Source organism: Macrobrachium rosenbergii, chromosome 46 (assembly GCF_040412425.1).
Source record: "Macrobrachium rosenbergii isolate ZJJX-2024 chromosome 46, ASM4041242v1, whole genome shotgun sequence".
Taxonomy (NCBI): domain Eukaryota; kingdom Metazoa; phylum Arthropoda; class Malacostraca; order Decapoda; family Palaemonidae; genus Macrobrachium; species Macrobrachium rosenbergii.
The window spans coordinates 40,542,842-40,550,989 of NC_089786.1; positions in this window are offsets into that span (position 1 = coordinate 40,542,842).

Here is an 8,148-nt window from a genome sequence, read left to right on the forward strand (position 1 = left end):
TGACAACTCATTCAAAGAACGTCTAACTGTTTCAAAACCACTTCTCAATTTCTCATTACTTTCTTGCAACTGATTTAACTGTTTCCCCTGAGGTATTAGGTCTTTTTGAACCTCTGCCACTTTGACTAAACTTCCAATGGACATAGCTCCAATCGCAGCAATCACACTCACACCTAGAAGAACCAAAGATGCTGCTCTTTTTCGCCTCCTTTTCTCTACAGAGGGTGAATTTCCTGGAGTAACGTCAGGAATCCATTCTAACGTTTTATCTAGCCCCTTATCAACTCTATCTAGCATTATTCTCACTTCCTTCATTAACCTAGTTAAAGAGACTGGCAAAATCCTCTTATTCTCTACTTCATTTAGCGTCTTTCTCATTCGGTGCAACCTATCCTTGGAATCACTCAATTCCTCTCTGGCTGATCCTATATTGTCAAATTCCACACTTATGGTCACCTGGTCCGAAGCTAACCAGACTTCATGATCTTCTTCAACCACTACACCTGGTCCTAAACGAACTTCTTGTGACCCCCAGGTTACTGTACTCAACAGGATTATCACTAAGAACTTCAGCATCTAGAATGAACAAGAGACAAAAAAAACAATAAATATCATATGCATACAAATATCAACCCATTTACCCCTCTAACTATACACAAAGGTTCCATTACATCCCAACTTTCTTCAACTTCGAAATATGGGTCAACTTCGTCACATCAGTATTTACATCCTTTATTACAAATCTATTCCCTTTTTTAATCTCTACAATCTCAAAAGGTCCATGGAACTTTGGACTTAATTTATAATTTGGATCATTCCGAACATTCACTTTAACAAACACTCTATCACCCATAGAAATAACTACACCCCGCGATTTAGCGTTACTCTTCTCTACCATTGCGCGAGAACTAAGTTCAAGTTCTTTACTAATACGCGCAAATCTTTCTCTCGCTGTATTTATCAACGAAGTAAATGTGACATCGCCCTTAATTTGTTCTGGTAACAAATCAAAAGGTCCTTTCAACTTGTATCCATACAAAGCTTCTGCTGGAGATATCTTAATTGTGTCATTCACCATAGTGTTGATACTATATCGAACTTCATCCAAAGACCTGTCCCAACGTGTATCGGAACCACCCACTGTCAAGCGAAAGGCCTCAATTATTTTCCGATTTGCCCTCTCACATAACCCGTTTGCTTTTGGCCTATACGGAATTATAGATACCTTCTTTATTCCCAGTAAATTAGCAAGACCCAAAGTCTTATTAATAAATTCCCTACCATTGTCTGTGAGCAGACATTCAGGGACACCATATCTACAAATTATCCCCTTAAAGAACGCTATAGCTACTTCATCAGCTGACTTGAATTTCAGCGGGAAAATCTCGACAAAGCAAGTCAACTCATCAACAACCACTAATAAATGTCTATACCCATAAGCAGATTCTGAGAAATTACCCAGAATATCCATATGCACTCTCTGAAACGGCCTATTTGGTATGGGATACGAACCCAAACGACACGACACTGTCGTCGCCGGCTTATTCGCATTGCAAATAGAGCAATTCTTCACAAAGGCCTCCACTGCGGAAAACATATTTTTCCAAAAGAACTTTGACCTAACGTTTTCATACGTCTTATCAACACCTAAATGAGGAGAACCAAATTTAAAATGCACAATATCTAGAACTTGTGATACTAGACTCTCTGGCACAATGATCTGTGTAGTTTCGCCCATACTTAAACTACTTCGCAGGTTATACTTAACTTTCCTAACTAATAAATTATTCTCCAATTCTAGTCCAGAAAAAGGCAGCTTATAACCTTTCTTCGATAAAACTCCTCTGAGAAATGCCTTAGCATCTGATAATTATTTATCTTCATCTTGCTTCTTCGAGCAAGGGTATGTCCTAAGTGACATTTTCACCAGTAATACAACACACAGCGTTTCCTCAACATCACGAATAACAATCTCTTCTGAGACTGCCGACACACTATTTCTCTCCGGAAGTATGCACTATAGGAACGTCTTTGTCCCCCTACATGAGATATCTAGAGAACTACTAGTATCCCAGACATGAGACACCAAATGTCCACTCGTCTTCTGCACAGGACTCGGTATGTATTACATCATCCTCAACCGAAAATATCTGCTCAATGCATCTGCAACTACATTATGCTTACCTTCAATGTATTTGAGGCTTGCATCAAAATCTCTCAACGTCAAAACCAACGTGCTCTCTTTGGCGATAAATTTGGCTTTATTGAAAAGCTTCTAGAAACGGTTGTTGATCTGTAAAAATCTCAACTTTATTTCCCATCAACAACATCTTGAAATGAACAAGGCTAGAGACGACTGCGAAGGCCTCCTTGTCCACAACTGACATCAGCCTTTCGTTACTACCACGCGTTTTGAACTTTCTGCTATAAAAAGCAATTGATGTAATTTTTCTCAAATTTCTGCATCAAACACACACCTATACCTTCCTGACTCGTGTCAGTCACCAAGGTGAACGGTTGACTAAAATCTGGAAACTTCAAAATAGGTGGGTTCACTAAAGCATTCTTAAGCTTCTCGAAAGCTAATTGCTGACTGTCACCCCAAACAAACTTAACGTCTTCTGCCAATAGATCTGTCAATGGAGACGCTATTGTAGAAAAATTCCGTACAAAACGGCGAAAGAAACCCGACATACCTAAGAATGAACGAATCTGCTTCCTGTTTTTAGGAACTGGAAAACCCACGATAGCCTTAACTTTGTCATCATTAACTCTGACCCCTTCTTTAGAGATAACATGACCTAGATAGACAATTTCTTTCTTCAGAAATTCACATTTAGCCAATTTGACCTTTAACCCAGCGAACCGTAATCACTTGAGGACTTCTATTAACACCTTTAGATGTTCTTCGATTGTATCTGTGCATATGAGAATGTCATCCATGTACACAAATACCGACTTTCCTAATAAACTGTGAAGTACTGTGTTAACCAGCCTAGTAAATGTTATTGGGGACCCTTGTAATCCGAAAGGCATCCTATTAAACTCGTAATGCCCCTTTGGCATAGAAAATGTTGTAAATTTACGACTATTCTCGCTAAGCGGAACTTGCAAAAATCCCTGCATGAGATCTATAGACGAATATATATTCTTGCCAACGATTTCAACAAACAAATCAGGCAGACAGGCTACAGGGCATCTATCTGGGCATGTCTTTTCGTTCAATTTACGAAAGTCTCACGCATACCTGACGCTACCGTCTTTCTTTGGGACCGCTAGTAAAGGAAAGTTAAATGGCGAGGAACTAGGCCTAATGATACCTTCCGACTCCCACTTCTGAACTTCTTTTTCTACTTCTTCTATAATCTTAAAAGGAATTCGATACACTGGAATATATATGGGATTTGTACCCTTCTCTAGGCGGATTGAATGTTCTAAAACATCTGTAACCCCTAGCTTATCTCCCTTCAAAGCAATAATATCTAAATATTCTTTCAACACTTTCTCTTTTTATCTGTATACTGAAATAATCGGCCTTAGCCAAATGTTCGCGAAGGACTTGACTTCTGAATTGAAGCTCCTCGTTGGGAAACATATTATCGCCTCCACAAAACCCACTATCTTATGTTCTTCCTTAAACTCTTCAAAATCAACTACATAAGTACCCTTGTGATATTTTTTTTCACTGAATCTTGATAGCTTGCCAATTCTACTGCAGTTACGCCTGCGACTGAAACTTCATTTACTGATACCGCATTTCAACAACGTCTTTGAATTTCTCGGTTCCTCAACAATGAATACTTGAGAAGGCAAATTCTTCTCTTTCATGGACACTTTAATTAATGTAGAAACTCATGGGACGCAATTCAATATCCTCTAACAGAAATCCTTTGAAAAACTTTTGCGGAATGTCTTCATTCTCTAATGAATGTGTTACACATGTCGCAGTCTGCGCCTTGGTTTTCCACAAACCTTTTCCATGTTTCTATATGGAACGAAACAGCCTGGCCAACCTATTGTAATCCCCTTAATTCCAGTAAGAATGTTGATATTATGCCACATACAAGAAGGGTGTCCTAGCAAAACCATTTCGCCTAAGGCTACTCCTTCTATGACCAAAAATGGTTCTACTATCATCTTTTCACCGATACAAAGCATAAGAGATGACGAACCTAAGATATTCAATCTTCTCGCCTGTACATCACACACTGTCTCATTAGTAGGAACTAATTTACACTCTGGAAACTTCGAGTGGAAAAGATCAGCGCCTATCAGGTTAACTGAGCTGCCAAAATCAATGAAGATAGAAATTTCAATGCCATTAGAAAAACCACGTACAATCGGCCTATGTTCTGGTGACTCTAAGACCTGATTGCTCATTATCCTGTGTCCATCTTCGAACTTATCCTGTGAAAATTTTGATGTTCATTTGTATACCTAGAACTTGCATCATGAGGAATCCTTCTGTCATATCTAGTAAAACCACCCCGTGCTTTCCCTGAATAATCTCTATTCCTTGTGGCTGGGCAAAATTTCCACCCATGGTCTGAAGATTTGCAAGCTGAACAATATCTCACTCTGCAACTCGATTTACTATGTCCCACCTTATCGCAGTTAAAACAACGAATCGTTGTGACTGATCTCTCTGGAGTTTTCTTCGACTCCACCCGCGCACATGACTTCACTCCTGCATCATTTCCTAAATGTGAAGTACTAGCATTATTCTGTGGTTTCGAAACCGCTGCTGAAATTTTAGCACCTCCCTTCACAAAACTACTGTCCAGCGTCGGACATTTTGATAAATTTTTATTAACCTGAGCAAACAAAAAAGATTCATTTGCATCCTGCTCAATTCTTTTATCAATACCATCTACAACCACATCCGGAACCGTCGTCAAAAGGCAGGCGAAGTGTAAAAATTTTTCAAAATTATCTAAGGAGATATTATTTCCATTTACCCATGAAGAGTTTTTCATAGATTTCTTTATCTCACCTACTGCATCAAATAAGAGAGAACTGTACGTGATTAATGAATCATTACCTTTCCTAGTTCTGATAAGCGCTCGTAAATTCCGAACAACGCATTCTCGGTCGATCCCGCCATAAGATGCACGTAAAAATTCCTGAAGGTCTTTCCAAGATTTACAATTTCTGAACGCGAAACTGCGTGCCCGTACTCCAATATCCCCTTTGTCTAAGTCTAAGAAAGCTTTTGCTTCTGTTAAAGCTTCGGCGCCATCCGCAATTTTCTTAGAATTCAGATAATTATCTACTGATTCAATAAATATTTCAACACTCTGAGTCAACTTCCCGTCAACTAAACCTTTAAAATTTGTGATGCCTGCATTGAAGTTCGTCAGCCTATGACACACAATTGATTGTGATGTACCTGCGGCTGCGTCAGGCATTTTGTAAGTGATCACACGCCCCGAGCGTAATAACATAAAAAGAAAACTAGATAAGAGGGACGAAAGAGAACAATCCAAAAAAAAAAACTTGCCTTACGACTCGTGACTGTTAAACAGAAAACGGAGCATTGCGCAACTAGCGAGAATGGGAACTCACCAACTTGAAAGAAAATGGAAGGTGTTAACTTCGCTTTGATCTTGCAAGCTCACCATTCCACTTAATTAACTCACAATCGCCACTATTCACACTTATCTGGGTGTTTTCTTAACCCCAAACTACTCTACATATTACTCAGACCTATTTTCACAATTCACCACTCCCGAATACTTAAATAGAAAAAAAAGATTCACCGTATCAACGCGTATTTCTGACATACAGCTGTCTTATCGCGCGAGATTATAGCACTGATCATAAATGCATTTGCTCTCAGTTTGCAGTTATCAGCGAGTGCCCCAGGCATAGTGTTATCAATTAGCCTATTTCTCCTGACTGATTTACCTAACCAACCTATGTAATTCCTATCCCTCTTTCGCTATCTTTTCGTACCTTTCGCTGCCACCATTTAATCTGTTACACTTACAGATTAAACATTTCTTTCGAAATGCTACGTAACGTGTTTTGCGGTCTATCTTCAGAAGCGTGGTAATTAGCAACCCTCTCTCTCTCTCTCCTGTACTCAACCCACATATCTCTCTCTTCCCAACATAACCCTCAAAATGGATACTCTAAGGAAACACAATCTTTCCTACATAAATAGATTTATTATCAAATGAAACCCAACAAGTAATGAATTAACGGAAAAAATTAAAATGCAAGGTAAATGAATTATCAAGTCAAAATAGTCTGATTCAAGATTTAACCTTACTCTGGTTGAATGCCTTTTCACCCAAAACTCCCACACATTCCATCTTTAGACATTATACGTCTAGTCTTAAAGTTAACCACATTGAAACAACCACTAACTGCAAAGATTGCAGTGTTCTTTCTCTATCACCACAGCATCACCACAGACATCTGTTGAAAATTAAATAAACAGTAATCTCCCACAAACATAGTACACGAGCATATGACATAATATTGAAAACCTAAAATGCATGGTTAACAAATGTCAAATCAAAACACAATAAAATATAATATTAAAGTGACATAAATGCCTATGTCCAATTCTCCCCACAAATTCATAAGTGTCTTGGATATGGTAAATTCACTAGTTCACAGTCCACACAAAAAAAAGAGAAGTCTGGATTTACCTTAACTGCCAATCTAAGAGTTCGGAGCACACAAGGCCACGTCTGGACGATATCGCTCTTGGTTAGATAATACTCAACCAGACCTAACTTTTGGTACAATTATATTACACAATCTCCATTTTTCTAACGCACGAACTTATGTACTTGCATACCAACTAAGTAGGCTACCTCACATACCGGCCTCAAATTTGTGTGTTCATTCGAGCCAAAACATCTGAAACATTTGAAACATCTGCTGACTGCAGTGATTTCCATTTGTGTCACTGTCCCACTACCACTTTACAGCTTCCCTTCGCTTCATCACACTATAACTGAATGCATATAGTAAACCTAAAACGAAATATATTTTCCTATACATATACATATATATCTGTGCGTGGGTTTGTGTATATGTGTGTTTGCGTGTAAATTATCTTAGACGCCACGATAAATACAGAGATTTTGAAATAGGCCTTTGAGAGCTTACGATCCAATTCAAGTATAATTTTGAGGGGATAATAACGTGTAAATGGGTCGCGATATCTTATTTCTTTTTCACCGAAGAAGATTGTACGAATAACTGAGAACGATAATTTTAAATCTAGTATGTCATTAGTGAGTCTTTTCTTGGAAGATCACTCGACAACGTTGCCCGTTTCATCCTCACTGGGAATCCCACAACAGAGCACTCTGGAACTTTAGTGAAAGCACTACAAGCATGAAATCGATGAAGAAAAAGAAAATCAAAGGGACGGAAGAGGAAGGCTGAGAAGGAGAGAGGTGAGGTGATAACTTTCACTGAGGATTTTCACATTTTTAGAGAAGGTGGAGGAAAATCTTTTATTAGGACTGAGAAAGGAATTACTTTATGGTTTGAAAGAAGCATATTCAAGCAAGGAACAGGGGTAGAGTAGGAGGAGGACATGGCCATAAGAAGGAATGAGAGGAAAACTTTCAATTTATATATAAATATATATATATATATATATATATATATATATATATATATATATATATATATATATATATATATATGTATATATATATATATATATATATATATATATATATATATATATATATATATATATATATATATATACATATAAGAAAGGAAAGAACGAGAGTTGACTGAACGTTGAAGGACAATCGTTCACTATATTTATAGGACCATAAGCTGGCTTTTCCTCTTCTTTATTTTCCAATCTTGTTTTTAGTCTTCAATCACTTTACTGTTTTCAGAATCATGGTCCTATAAATGTAGAGGACGATTGTCCTTCAGCGTTCAGTCAGTTCTCGTTCCTTCCCTTCTTTTTTATCTGTTTATTATTTATTAATATTTGTTAATAAGTGAGATATCTTCTTTCCACATTACTTCCTCTTTTTTATCTGTTTATTATTTATTAATATTTGTTAATAAGTGAGATCTCTTCTTTCCACATTACTTCCTCTTACTTTCTTCCAATGTACACCATATTCTTTGGAAGCCTGAATTTTAAGTCAATGGCCC